Here is a 16,013-nt window from a genome sequence, read left to right on the forward strand (position 1 = left end):
CTGCCAATAAGTCCTAGATTAATCATGTCAGGCGTCTCCCCGAGATTCCTTCCATGATTAATCTGTAAATTACAGTAAATAAACACACACACCCGAAAAATCCTTTATTAGAAATAAAAAACACTAACAAATTCCCTCATTACCAATTTATTAACCCCGACAAAGCTCTCCATGTCCGGCATAATCCAGGATGGTCCAGCGTCGCTTCCAGCTCTGCTGCATGGAGGTGACCGGAGAAGCAGCAGACACCGCCGCTCCGGTCAGCTCCACGCAGCAACTGAAGACAGCCGCGCGATCAGCTGAGCTGTCACTGAGGTTACCCGCGGCCACCGCTGAATCCAGCGGTGGCCGCGAGTAACCTCAGTGACAGCTCAGCTGATCGCGCTACTGCGTGGAGCTGACAGGAGCGTGGAGGACGGGACTATCAGCGGCGGCGGTGGCAGCGAGAGGGGTCCATCATCTCCCCTGTGCGTGCACGCTGGGGACAGCGGTATGTCGGGGAACACGTGGAGGACGGGACTATCAGCGGCGGCAGCGAGAGGGGGATGGACATTGGCAGCTGAAAACATTGATTTTTCCCTCTCGCTGCCGCCGCCGCTGATAGTCCCGTCCTCCACATCATCTCCCCTGTGCGTGCATGCTGGGGACAGCGGTACTTCAGGGAACACGTGAAGGACGGGACTATCAGCGGCGGCGGCAGCGAGAGGGAAAAATCAATGTTTTCAGCTGCCAATGTCCATCCCCCTCTCGCTGCCGCCGCTGATAGTCCCGTCCTCCACGTGTTCCCCGAAGTACCGCTGTCCCCAGCGTGCACGCACAGGGGAGATGATGTGGAGGACGGGACTATCAGCGGCGGCAGCGAGAGGGAGATGGACATTGGCAGCTGAAAACATTGATTTTTCCCTCTCGCTGCCACCGCTGCTGATGATGTGGAGGACGGGACTATCAGCAGCGGTGGCAGCGAGAGGGAAAAATCAATGTTTTCAGCTGCCAATGTCCATCTCCCTCTCGCTGCCGCCGCTGATAGTCCCGTCCTCCACATCATCTCCCCTGTGCGTGCACGCTGGGGACAGCGGTACTTCGGGGAACACGTGGAGGACGGGACGGGACGGGACCACTTGCCTGACCTCACTTCCTGACAAATCACCTGCGTTTTTGGTACCAAAAACGCAGGTAAAAGGCAGGTAAAATGCACCACTTTTGATTAGCATGCATTTTTCCTGCGTTTTTGATGCCCTCATTGATTTCAATGGGTGACAAATGTTGACAAAAACGCAGGAAGAATGAACATGCTGCATTTTTTTTGTCACAAACTTTTGACAAAAAACGCTGACAAAGAAACTGCAATGTGCGCATGACAAATCTGACTTCTCATAGACTTTGCTGGGAAGTCAGATGTCAGAAAGTTCAGCTGACAAAACTGCAGCCAAAAAAGCAGCAAAAAAGCAGCAAAAAAAGCAGCGTGCGCATGTAGCCTAAGGCTACATGCGCACGCTGCTTTTTTTGCTGCTTTTTTGGCTGCAGTTTTGTCAGCTGAACTTTCTGACATCTGACTTCCCAGCAAAGTCTATGAGAAGTCAGATTTGTCATGCGCACATTGCAGTTTATTTGTCAGCGTTTTTTTTGTCAAAAGTTTGTGACAAAAAAAATGCAGCATGTTCATTCTTCCTGCGTTTTTGTCAACATTTGTCACCCATTGAAATCAATGAGGGCATCAAAAACGCAGGAAAAATGCATGCTAATCAAAAGTGGTGCATTTTACCTGCCTTTTACCTGCGTTTTTGGTACCAAAAACGCAGGTGATTTGTCAGGAAGTGAGGTCAGGCAAGTGGTCCCGTCCCGTCCTCCACGTGTTCCCCGAAGTACCGCTGTCCCCAGGGGAGATGATGTGGAGGACGGGACTATCAGCAGCGGTGGCAGCGAGAGGGAAAAAATCAATGTTTTCAGCTGCCAATGTCCATCTCCCTCTCGCTGCCGCCGCCGCCGCTGATAGTCCCGTCCTCCACATCATCTCCCCTGTGCGTGCACGCTGGGGACAGCGGTACTTCGGGGAACACGTGGAGGACGGGACTATCAGCGGCGGCAGCGAGAGGGGGATGGACATTGGCAGCTGAAAACATTGATTTTTCCCTCTCGCTGCCGCCGCCGCTGATAGTCCCGTCCTTCACGTGTTCCCCGAAGTACCGCTGTCCCCAGCATGCACGCACAGGGGAGATGATGTGGAGGACGGGACTATCAGCGGCGGCGGCAGCGAGAGGGAAAAATCAATGTTTTCAGCTGCCAATGTCCATCCCCCTCTCGCTGCCGCCGCTGATAGTCCCGTCCTCCACGTGTTCCCCGACATACCGCTGTCCCCAGCGTGCACGCACAGGGGAGATGATGGACCCCTCTCGCTGCCACCGCCGCCGCTGATAGTCCCGTCCTCCACGCTCCTGTCAGCTCCACGCAGTAGCGCGATCAGCTAAGCTGTCACTGAGGTTACTCGCGGCCACCGCTGGATTCAGCGGTGGCCGCGGGTAACCTCAGTGACAGCTCAGCTGATCGCGCGGCTGTCTTCAGTTGCTGCGTGGAGCTGACCGGAGCGGCGGTGTCTGCTGCTTCTCCGGTCACCTCCATGCAGCAGAGCTGGAAGCGACGCTGGACCATCCTGGATTATGCCGGACATGGAGAGCTTTGTCGGGGTTAATAAATTGGTAATGAGGGAATTTGTTAGTGTTTTTTATTTCTAATAAAGGATTTTTCAGGTGTGTGTGTTTATTTACTGTAATTTACAGATTAATCATGGAAGGAATCTCGGGGAGACGCCTGACATGATTAATCTAGGACTTATTGGCAGCTATGGGCTGCCAATAACTCCTTATTACCCCGATTTGCCAACGCACCAGGGCAAATCGGGAAGACCCGGGTACTGTCCCAGAACACCCACATCTAATGGATGCGGCCATTCTGGGCGGCTGCTGACTGATATTGTTAGGCTGGGGGGCTCCCCATAACGTGGAGCTCCCCATCCTGAGAATACCAGCCTTCAGCCGTGTGGCTTATCTGGCTGGCATTAAAATTGGGCGGGACCGCACGCCAGTTTCTTTTAATTATTTATTTATTTCTAATTTTTTTTTTCAATTCAACAAGCTTTATGGGCTTGTTTGAACTGAAAAATACATGAAACAATTGTTGACAAAACTGCAGCCAAAAACGCACCAAAAAAAGCAGCAAAAAAGCACCTACATTTTTTGTGACATTTCCAGGCTCTCTCTGACAAGGTGCAGTTTTGGCTGCAGTTTGTGAACACGAAAAAGAAGCAGCGTGCGCATGTAGCCTAAGAATGTAAGGAAAAAAACAAGATAGCCAGCACTAAAAATTCCAAACTGTACTTATTATAAAAATTTGAGATTTTTGGCAAAAAATTGCAATTTCTTGAGCTACCCCGCCACATCACGGCAAATCTCATTAAGGCAGTCCTACTCTAAAATATTTTTATATAAAATGTGCCATACGGCCTCACATATGAAAAGTAGAACTGTTCTTAGCAGCACTTACTTGGTGCTTTTCAATCCCGTACCCATGACTGAATCATGGCTGTGGTTGGGACAGGCCCAAGCAAATGCTGCATGAAGTAAATAGCCTGTGGACAGGGCTTGATGGCTGAATGTGATCAGCCACCAATTTCCAAAATCAAGACAGGTGGAATACAACCCAAATTGGGGTGCACAGCGAGGTGGGGGTCAGCCACCGACCAATTTCTTGTTTCAGATTTTTTTGGTTTGTGGTTGACTTAGCCGTGCACCCTTATGTGGTTATTCTATATGGTTTTGGCAAGTGGTGACTGTTCACACTCAAATAGCCTGCGGACAGGACTGGATGACTAAGTCAAGCAGCACTTGCCTGGGCCTGTCCCGTCCACAGCCATGACTTAGTCATGGGTACGGGATTGCAAAGCTTCAGGTAAGTGCTGCTTTAAACAGTTCTACTTTTTTAAATGTGTGAAGCCATATGGCACCTTTTAAATAAATTATTTTAGAGTAGGACTGCCCCATGAGATTTGCTGTGACGTGGCGGGGTAGCTCAAAAGATTGCAAATTTTTTGCCAAAAATATCTGATTTTATTAATAAGTACAGTTTAGAATTATGTGCTGGCTTTCTTGTTTCGAGGTGGGACGGGTAAGAAATTTCAGATACAAGGTTTTTACACTTGTGATAGTACCTTTGTGGTGTACTACATTAAGTGTCCGTGCGGTCTCGGATATGTTGGAGAGACCACCCAGCATGTCCTAGACCGCATAAGTCAACACAAGTCTGACATCAGATGTGGCAACACCTTGCTGCCCATACCCCACCACTTCCGCAATGCTGGACATCAAATTTCACAACTCAAGTTCCAGGTGATTGACCAGGTTGATAGCGTTCGGAGGGGTGGAAATAGAGTAAAAAGGTTACTTGACAGGGAAGCCTGGTGGATACATTCCTTAGGCACACTTGAACCCCACGGTCTTAACCGTAAATATGAGACATCATTTTAGGTTGCCATTAGTTTCCCCTAAATCCCAGTTTTTCTTAGTTTTTGACAGCTGGTCTTGATAAATAGGGCGTTACTCTACATTGCGACACTTATTATTTCCTCTCGTATGTCCATTTGATGGTATCCATAAATGTACACTTCTTACCAACTAGCATTAAGTTGGATTATTATAACAAGCATATTGATGTATATGTCTATCTCTTCGGTTGGCTACATATGCTGTTTTCAGTGATATGATTACTATTGAACTTGCCTGATATAATCTCATATACTTATGTGACTCTTTCTCTTTACAGAAACGTTAATCACTACTGAAATAGTGCACTCACCAACACCACTAAGACTAACTGCACTACTACTTAAAAAACGTATATGGCACTTGAAAACCTGGCAGCGGCTCCTCCTGACTTCCCCTGCACTGATATAGTGGATACCTTCCTCACTTCGCATTGGCCCATTCATAACATGTGGACGCCACTCTAGTCACGCCCAGATACACTCCTGGAGATGTGACGCACACTGCGCATGCGCTCCACACGCAGGAAGTGATCTGATAACCCCACCCACACTTCCTACAAGAGCCCTCGCACGCTGGACAGAGCTCACTGCACAGGAGCACGCGAGCACTGAACGCACGTCCACAGCAGCGAGGTGAGTAATGGCAACCGACCATCTGTCCCTTCTCTACCTTTTGGCTCTAACTATCCACATCTTTTTCTTCCTCTCAACATATTAGGACCCTGGCCTGTTAACCCCTCCGGTGCTACCGGCTGTATACACCCGGGCCATCTACATAGGTAATGTTGCTTCTAACCTGTTCCTAATCTACACGGTTTATGTGACTATCCGCATTCCACAAGCGCATTACTTATAGGGATTACTTTGGAATACGTCACAGTACAAGTGACAGAGTCATTCTGCGAGGCGGCTTCACAGGTACACCATGGCAGCTTATATAATATACCTATATGTGAAAAATCACTCTGTGATGGTTTGAATGAAGGGAATTTTGTTTACTTACCGTAAATTCCTTTTCTTCTAGCTCTAATTGGGAGACCCAGACAATTGGGTGTATAGCTACTGCCTCCGGAGGCCACACAAAGTATTACACTTAAAAGTGTAAGGCCCCTCCCCTACTGCCTATACACCCCCCGTGGGATCACGGGCTCCTCAGTTTTAGTGCAAAAGCAAGAAGGAGGAAAGCCAATAAACTGGTTTAAGTAAATTCAATCCGAAGGAATATCGGAGAACTGAAACCATTCAACCTGAACAACATGTGTATACAAAAAAACAGGGGCGGGTGCTGGGTCTCCCAATTAGAGCTAGAAGAAAAGGAATTTACGGTAAGTAAACAAAATTCCCTTCTTCTTTGTCGCTCTATTGGGAGACCCAGACAATTGGGATGTCCAAAAGCAATCCCTGGGTGGGTAAAATAATACCTCATGATAGGGCCGTAAAAACGACCCTTTTCTACAGGTGGGCAATCGCCGCCTGAAGGACTTGTCTACCTAGGCTGGCGTCCGCCGAAGCATAGGTATGCACCTGATAATGCTTGGTAAAAGTGTGCAGACTCGACCAGGTAGCCGCCTGGCACACCTGCTGAGCCGTGGCCTGGTGCCGTAATGCCCAGGACGCACCCACGGCTCTGGTAGAATGGGCTCTCAGCCCTGAGGGAACCGGAAGCCCCGCAGAACGGTAAGCTTCAAGAATTGGTTCCTTGATCCACCGAGCCAGGGTGGATTTGGAAGCTTGCGACCCTTTACGCTGGCCAGCGACAAGGACAAAGAGTGCATCCGAACGGCGCAGGGGCGCCGTGCGGGAAATGTAGATTCTGAGTGCTCTCACCAGATCCAACATATGCAAATCTTTTTCACATTGATGAACTGGACGAGGACACAAAGAAGGTAAGGAGATATCCTGATTGAGATGAAAGGGGGATACCACCTTAGGGAGAAACTCCGGAATCGGGCGCAGAACCACCTTATCCTGGTGAAACACCAGGAAGGGAGATTTGCATGACAGCGCTGCTAGCTCGGACACTCTCCGAAGAGACGTGACCGCTACTAGAAAAGCCACTTTCTGAGAAAGGCGAGACAGGGAAACATCCCTCAAAGGCTCGAAAGGCGGCTTCTGAAGAGCAATTAGAACCCTGTTCAGATCCCAGGGCTCTAACGGTCGCTTGTAAGGAGGGACAATATGACAAACTCCTTGCAGGAACGTGCGTACCTGAGGAAGTCGTGCTAGGCGCTTCTGAAAAAATACAGAAAGCGCCGAAACTTGTCCCTTAAGGGAGCCGAGCGACAGACCTTTTTCCAACCCGGATTGCAGGAAGGAAAGAAAAGTAGGCAATGCAAATGGCCAGGGGGAAACTTCCTGAACAGAACACCAAGCTAAGAATATCTTCCACGTCCTGTGGTAGATCTTGGCAGAGGTTGGTTTCCTAGCCTGTCTCATGGTGGCAATGACCTCATGAGAAAAACCTGAAGACGCTAGGATCCAGGACTCAATGGCCACACAGTCAGGCTCAGGGCCGTAGAATTCTGATGGAAAAACGGCCCTTGAGACAGCAAGTCTGGCCGGTCTGGTAGTGCCCACGGTTGTCCTACCGTGAGATGCCACAGATCCGGGTACCACGACCTCCTTGGCCAGTCTGGAGCGACGAGGATTGCGCGGCGGCAGTCGGACCTGATCTTGCGTAGCACTCTGGGCAACAGCGCCAGAGGTGGGAACACATAAGGCAGCCGAAACTGCGACCAATCTTGAACTAAGGCGTCCGCCGCCAGAGCTCTGAGATCGTGAGACCGTGCCATGAAGGCCGGGACCTTGTTGTTGTGCCGGGACGCCATTAGGTCGACGTCCGGCATCCCCCAGCGGCGACAGATTTCCTGAAACACGTCCGGGTGAAGAGACCATTCCCCTGCGTCCATACCCTGGCGACTGAGGAAGTCTGCTTCCCAGTTTTCTACGCCCGGGATGTGAACTGCGGATATGGTGGATGCCGTGTCTTCCACCCACGTCAGAATCCGCCGGACCTCCTGGAAGGCTTGCCGACTGCGTGTCCCTCCTTGGTGGTTGATGTATGCCACCGCTGTGGAGTTGTCCGACTGAATTCGGATCTGCTTGCCTTCCAGCCACTGCTGGAAGGCTTGTAGGGCAAGATACACTGCTCTGATTTCCAGAACATTGATCTGAAGGGTGGACTCTTGCTGAGTCCACGTACCCTGAGCCCTGTGGTGGAGAAAAACTGCTCCCCACCCTGATAGACTCGCGTCCGTTGTGACCACCGCCCAGGATGGGGGTAGGAAAGATTTTCCTATTGACAATGAGGTGGGAAGAAGCCACCACTGAAGAGAATCCTTGGCCGTCTGAGAAAGGGAGACGCTCCTGTCTAGGGACGTCGACTTCCTGTCCCATTGGCGGAGAATATCCCATTGTAGTGGACGCAGATGAAACTGCGCGAAAGGGACTGCCTCCATTGCTGCTACCATCTTCCCCAAGAAGTGCATGAGGCGTCTCAAGGGGTGCGACTGGCCCTGAAGGAGAGATTGCACCCCTATCTGTATTGAACGCTGTTTGTCCAGCGGAAGCATCACTATCGCTGAGCGAGTATGAAACTCCATGCCAAGGTATGTTATCGATTGGGTCGGGGTGAGATTTGACTTTGAAAAGTTGATGATCCACCCGAAACTCTGGAGTGTCTCCAGCGCCACATTCAGGCTGTGTTGGCATGCCTCTTGAGAGGGTGCCTTGACAAGTAGATCGTCCAAGTAAGGGATCACGGAGTGACCCTGAGAGTGCAGGACTGCTACTACTGCTGCCATGACCTTGGTGAAGACCCTTGGGGCTGTCGCCAGACCGAAAGGCAGGGCTACGAACTGAAGGTGTTCGTCTCCTATAACGAAGCGTAGAAAACGCTGGTGCTCTGGAGCAATCGGCACGTGGAGATAAGCATCTTTGATGTCTATTGATGCTAGGAAATCTCCTTGAGACATTGAGGCGATGACGGAACGGAGGGATTCCATTCGGAACCGCCTGGTTTTCACATGCTTGTTGAGCAGTTTTAGGTCCAGAACAGGACGGAAAGACCCGTCCTTTTTTGGCACCACAAACAAATTGGAGTAAAAACCGTGACCTTGCTCCTGAAGAGGAACAGGGATCACCACTCCTTCTGCCTTTAAAGAGCACACCGCCTGCAGAAGAGCATCGGCTCGGTCGGGAGGCGGAGAAGTTCTGAAGAATCGAGTTGGAGGACGAGAACTGAACTCTATCCTGTACCCGTGAGACAGAATGTCTCTCACCCAACGGTCTTTGACCTGTGGCAGCCAAATGTCGCCAAAGCGGGAGAGCCTGCCACCGACCGAGGATGCGGAGAGAGGAGGCCGAAAGTCATGAGGAAGCCGCGTGACTGAGCCCGCCAAGAATCTGAGCTCCTCTGATCCTTCTGAGTCCTTTTGGACGAGGAGAATTGGGACCTGCCCGAGCCTCGAAAGGACCGGATCCTCGACTGTCCCCTCCTCTGTTGGGGTTTATTTGGTCTGGGCTGAGGTAAGGATGAATCCTTACCCTTGGACTGTTTAATGATTTCATCCAATCTCTCACCAAACAGTCTGTCACCAGAAAATGGCAAACTGGTTAAGCACTTCTTGGAAGCAGAATCTGCCTTCCATTCCCTTAACCACAAGGCTCTGCGTAAAACCACGGAGTTGGCGGACGCCACTGCCGTACGGCTCGTAGAGTCCAGGACAGCATTAATAGCGTAAGACGCAAATGCAGACATTTGAGAGGTTAAGGACGCTACTTGCGGAACAGATGTACGTGTGACAGTGTCAACCTGCGCAAGACCAGCTGAAATAGCTTGGAGTGCCCATACAGCTGCGAATGCTGGAGCAAACGACGCGCCGATAGCTTCATAGATGGATTTCAACCAGAGTTCCATCTGTCTGTCAGTGGCATCTTTAAGTGAAGCCCCATCTTCCACTGCAACTATGGATCTAGCCGCAAGCCTGGAGATTGGGGGATCCACCTTTGGACACTGGGTCCAGCTCTTGACCACATCAGGGGGAAAGGGATAACGTGTATCCTTAAGACGTTTGGAGAAACGCTTATCCGGATAAGCGTGGTGTTTCTGGACTGATTCTCTAAAGTCAGAGTGGTCCAGAAAAGTACTCAATTTACGCTTGGGATACCTGAAATGGAATTTCTCCTGCTGTGAAGCTGACTCCTCCACTGGAGGAGCTAGGGGAGAAATATCCAACATTTTATTGATGGACGCTATGAGATCATTCACTATTGCGTCCCCCTCAGGTGTATCCAGATTGAGAGCGGTCTCAGGATCAGAATCCTGATCAGCTATCTCTGCCTCATCATATAGAGTCCTCTTGCTGGGACCCTGACCAGTGTGATGAAGTCGAGGGTCGCTCATAGCGAGCTCGCTTAGGCTGTCTGGGACTGTCGTCCGTGTCAGAGCCATCACCCCGGGATGCATGGGACCCCCCCGGAGCACGGATTTGTTCCAAATGAGGGGGGCCAGGGAGCATTGAATCAACAGTGCCCATGGTCTGAGGTACCGGTCTGGACTGCAAAGTCTCAAGGATTTTAGTCATAGTCACAGACAATCTATCAGCAAAAACTGCAAACTCCGTCCCTGTCACCTGGACAGTGTTCACAGGTGGTTCTCCTTGGGCCACCTCTAGCAGAGACCCCGGCTGAGCAAGTGCTACAGGGGCCGAACATTGCACACAATGGGGGTCAGTGGCACCAGCCGGTAGAACAGCCTCACATGCGGTACAGGTAGCATAGAAAGCCTGTGCCTTGGCCCCCTTGCTTTTTGCGGACGACATGCTGTTGTCTAGCAATCTAGGAGGGTATATAGCCAAGAATAGCGACCGTACAGTGCAATGTATAGAATACAAGCATAAAGTACAAATGAACACTTCGGCACAAGTGGGGTCAGCACCTGAGGTGCCGCTTACCGCCCGCTCCAAGCGGGTGTGTGGTCGCCAGAATCCCGTGTCTGGGTCTCCCAGAGCTTGTCTCCCTTCTCCACTGAGACATGCAAACAGGAATGGCTGCCGGCGTCCTGTGAAGAGGGGCGGGCCGTGGGCGTGCCCCAGACAAAGTGCGGGAAACTGGCGTCCCACTGTGCCCAGTGAGGGGGGTTGGAGTATGCTAAGCAGACTCCAGCCCTCGGCGCTGACGTTCTGAACAGCGTCCCGCCCTTCCCCTGACTGGCAGGCCTGGGGGCGGGAACGAAACGGAACTAGGCCGCAAAAGCCAGGGACTCGATTTATAAGCGCGGCCGCCGTATAAGCGCGGCCAGCGCGGAAGTCCCCGGCGCACCACAAGTCCCAGCCGCGCCGCAGCGCTGTCGCCGTAAAAACCGCCATCAGCGGCCGGCGCGGTAGTTCCTAACACATAAACTCACTCAGCAAGCTGCAGTGAGTATAGCACAAGCGCGCCGCGCTGCTGCCCCCGGCGCACTAACACACCCAGCAATGCTGGTGTGTGTGTGCGCGATTTGCACGGGGACACAGAGTACCTTAATGTAGCAGGGCCCTGTCCCTGACGATACTCAGCTCCATGTCCAGCAGATTCCCATGGTTGTGGACGGAGCACGGTCTCCTGTGCCTGGAGACCGATAGGATCCCACTTCACCCAGAGCCCTAAGGGGATGGGGAAGGAAAGCAGCATGTGGGCTCCAGCCTCCGTACCCGCAATGGGTACCTCAACCTTAACAAACACCTCCGACAAAAGTGGGGTGAGAAGGGAGCATGCTGGGGGCCCTAGTATGGGCCCTCTTTTCTTCCATCCGACAAAGTCAGCAGCTGCTGCTGACTAAACAGTGGAGCTATGCGTGGATGTTAGCCTCCTTCGCACAAAGCATGAAAACTGAGGAGCCCGTGATCCCACGGGGGGTGTATAGGCAGTAGGGGAGGGGCCTTACACTTTTAAGTGTAATACTTTGTGTGGCCTCCGGAGGCAGTAGCTATACACCCAATTGTCTGGGTCTCCCAATAGAGCGACAAAGAAAAATTGCTAACATTATTTTCATTATACTAGACGCTTCCTATACATTCTCCTCAGTACTCCTTGGCTGTGACCTAACGGCACCTGGTCAGTGTTGCCATTGCAATATTATCTCTACAGATTTCTAGCAGCAGGTATTCTATTTCATTTGTACACTGCTATATGTCTCTTGGTTGTTAAACTGGTCATGGTGGTCCCTCAGTTTACTTATATGTTTACCCCTGAGTGAGATACATAATGGTATAAGCTGTTGTGCATTGTTTAGCCATGTTATCAGCTGTTTCACCAATTGCCGTTTAGACGGGTAATATTGCTTCTATTACTTGTTATTTACTATTTAGTCTGCACAGCTTATAGTATCATCTGTATTCCACAGCACACTACCCATAGGTGCGTACTGTAGAGAACGTCCTAGTAACTCTTATACAGCACGTGTGACAGTGCTATACCCAGCAAGGATACGACTCAGGTACACTATGTTAGTACATACATTATGCCTATTGACAGAGTTCTACTTTATTAAGGCTTAAGTGACTATTATCATTTGTTTTTTCATTTTAGCGTGATTCATTATTGACGCTCTCTTCCAGTACCCCTAGGCTGTGACATTTTTAGCACTTGACCAGTAACCAACAGTATTAAATTACCTTAGTGGGCCATCCTACAACAGGTATTCTATGTTATTTGTCACGGACGTATGATTATCAGTTTTTACTTGGTCCCTGTGGTTCCTTGCTTAACATATATGTTCTCTCTCATAGCAATGTATCCTACAGAATAAGCTGTTTTGCACTACTCAGCTCTTTTGATTGACGCATTTCTTGCTACTATATGTATCTGGTGAGTCATACACACCACCTACTCCCCTTTTTTCATAGCCGTTGTTTTCTCCTTTTTCTCCTCTTTCTTTATATCCTTTCCTTTTTCTCCTTTCTTCTTTGGTCGGTTTACCCATCAGCTCTGCCAATTATAGTGCAGTTTCACCTTTGCACTTTAGTTTTCATTAATGTCGGATTTTTATTCATCAACTTTCTCTGACCCGTTATACATGATGACATTGTATTTATCATATCCTGTATTATGGTATCAGCATTGTTTGTTTCTAATTTGTATCATTGTTTCATCCCAACTGTACCAATACATTGTATGTTACTGTCCTCTCACTCCTTGTGTGATATTGATTATTGTTATTTTTTTCATTGTATTTAGATAAGTCCAATCTGACGAAGGCTCAGGCCGAAACGTCACTTGTATTTGATTTGGACACAAACCATATACGCAACTTTTTCAAAAAAAAGGACTAATAAAGAATCATTTTGCATTACTATCCAGTGTGACTTTTTACTCTTATTGGGAGATTTAGTGTGCCGGGGTTATTCTCTAATTTTACTATTTTTTACCTCTGAGCACCTATACACCAGTGTAGCAGAGCTTCCTCTTCTGGCTTTCTTGTTTCGGGCTTAGAATGTAAGCACGCCCACAGGGGTGTACTAACATGCTAATGAACGCACAGCGTCAGAGGAGGATCTCACTCACCTCTCTGCTGCCATCATGTCCAAGTCCTGGATTTCAGCTCAGTGCGCACAATCCCGGACATTTGGTCATGCGCACATCATGGGTTTGAAGCCAGGACTCGTACACCCGACTTCATAGTGCGCATGACTGCCGAGTCTCAGAAGGCGATCTCATTTATATGTATAAATACAAGTGTGGTCAATATAAAGGACTGGCACATGACTTATTCCTTCCAAAGACAATACTAAGGACCAGGGGGCACTCACTGCGAGTGGAAGAAAAGCGATTCCGGCAGCTAAATAGGAAAGGGTTCTTTACAGTTAGAGCAGTCAGACTGTGGAATGCCGACCACAAGAGGTAGTAATGGCAGATACTATAATGGATTTTATGTCAGGGCTGGATGATTTCCTCAGTACACACAACATTGTTGGTTATAAGTGCTTTAGTAACCTAAATGGGACCCTTTTATTCTCTTTAAGAGGTCAAGCTCCTATATAACCTACGGGGTAATATGTACCAATATATATATACAAAGCGCCATATTTTTCTCTGGGCGCCCCCGTTCAGATTCAATTTTTCTCTCAATGCACCCTCAATAAAAGGTATTAGCCACTAACGGGGCAGGGAGATGGAGGAGAGGGGAGAAAACATTCTCTATGGGGTCCCTATCTCACCCTATGAATCTCACTCCTACCTACCAACGGAGGGTGTGACGCTGTAACTGTTTTGGGCGCCCCCGTTCCACGTCGGCTTGCCCTTGATACGCCCTGACTACAAGTGGGTAATTTACTAAAAAATGGCACAACACTCGTACGTGATTCAAGATGATAGAGTAATGAACCCACAACCTGTGTTTTAAGTCCGTACGTTTGTAACCATTATGCATGGAAACACACAAAACCTCAAAATATGCAGGTATATCAAAATGCACTTAGATAGTCAAAAAAAGATAACAGATTCCTCAATCATGCATTTTTGTTTTGGAATAATCCTACATGTTAAGAGGCAAAACAACACATAAAAAAATGCAACAATTTAAACCTCAAAGGGGGAATTGTTAAATTCCAACTACTTCCCTTTAGATGAATGTTTTCATACCGCCTCGACGCGTTTCCCCTTCATTTTAGATTCAAGGATCATCAGGAGGCAAAAAGAATCCTAGCTGTCAGATGTGGTGATCCATGGCCGTGTGCCCTGACCACAGAGTGTGCAGGGTTTAAAAGCCGGCGCCATTAAGTCACATGGAAATGTCGGCCAATCAAAATCACTGGCTAATTTGTCTCTGCTGATTCACTGCACACGCCACCCAGATGCACGCAGGCGCTGTGCAGTTATATGCAGTTTCAGACAGGTGCGGCAGGTAAACAAATACCGCCCTTATTCCCTTAAAAGACTCCAGATGAAATCCACCCCCAGACTAACACAAACACCATCCCCCATAAATGGTGATAGAATCGAGCGATGCTTATATATCACATACGCTCTGTTTAATCGAGCTACTATATACTGTAAGATATCAATTCTGATATCTATATTTAACAACATGACACCCTAAATCCTGGGTGATATAACACAATCGTGCCTGTACGCTGAACATCCAGCATAACATATCTCCAAAAGCCTCCACTCGCAGCACCCAATCAGATGCTGCGATTCGGAAAACCCTCCAATCATAAGGGCAACCGCATCTAGCCCAATCTGCAGCGTCCACGTCACCAGCAAGGGCGTCTCACAGCCGTCCAATCAGGATATGCATATAGATTGACGTCACCGCGCATGCGCGTCAGGGCGCCAGCATCGCCGACATATGAAAAGGTTTCTATGGCGGGTTTTTTATCGGGACCTGTTGGGGCAGATGATTGGCTGGAGGACGCAGTTCAGGCCTTCTCCACAGAGGACACTAACTCAGGATCCAATTCTTCATCTTTAAAAACTACTTTTAGGGATTTGCAGGACCTCTATTCTGAGAACCTGAGGGCCTGGTGGGAAGTCAAAGCCCTAGAAAATTATATCAAACAAAGTATTGTCCCTAGGGGTTTGCGGATTAATATAAATCCAGCCCCAAGACTGCAGGATCCTGAGTTTTTGTCTAATTGGGAGAAAGAGTCAGTGGGGTCCTCGATAAGATTTATGCAATTGCTCCTTGAAAAAGAAAAAACAAATTATAACGAATCTCTGACCAAATTGGACATACTGAGGAAGAGGGCACTAGAGTTGAAAAGTGAGCCTGAATTTGGGAGGAAAGAAATATCCTTGCAGAACAATATAGAAAAGTATCAAGCAACCTTAAAAAAGCGAAAACATAAACAATTTTTACGTGATTACAACGATTTTAAGGATAAGAGGGCCTATAATTTTACAACATCTAGTGAGCCAAAAGTATATACAGACATATCATCGTCGGATCAGGAGTATTCGGATTCAGAGAGAGGGGGTCCCTCTTATTCAGGGGATTATTATAGAGGAAGGGGTCACATCAATAGACCGCCTCGCAGACAACGATGGCGCAATCAGAGAGGAAATTATTTTTCTCATGGTTCAAACGCAGAAACAAGATCGTTCCGGGGTCCGACACAACCTGCCTCTGGTTCTGTCTTGCCTCATTTTCCCTCCTCGTCTGCTGCTCCCTCTTTTTTAGAGAAGGGAATCCCCAACTCCTACAATTTGAGGAGTCGGGATCAAACAGGCATAAAAACCTAAATGATACCCAAATAATAAACCTGTCCCCACTCACACTCACAAATGATATGTTATCTGTCCTGAGAAAGGGTCTGTCTTTTGTGCCGACACAGTCATTTGACAGGTTCTCTTGGACTAAAGACATTAATTTGTTTTGTAGGAAACTCAAATGGAAATTTTTTTTTAAAAACAACGATAGTGAGAGATGTAAACAACTGGGGATTGAGGTCTCAGATTTAGAGGGAGTAAACATCCTGACGGAACTACTAGAGGAAAG

The sequence above is a fragment of the Anomaloglossus baeobatrachus genome, chromosome 2 (assembly GCF_048569485.1).
Source record: "Anomaloglossus baeobatrachus isolate aAnoBae1 chromosome 2, aAnoBae1.hap1, whole genome shotgun sequence".
Classification (NCBI taxonomy): Eukaryota; Metazoa; Chordata; class Amphibia; order Anura; family Aromobatidae; genus Anomaloglossus; species Anomaloglossus baeobatrachus.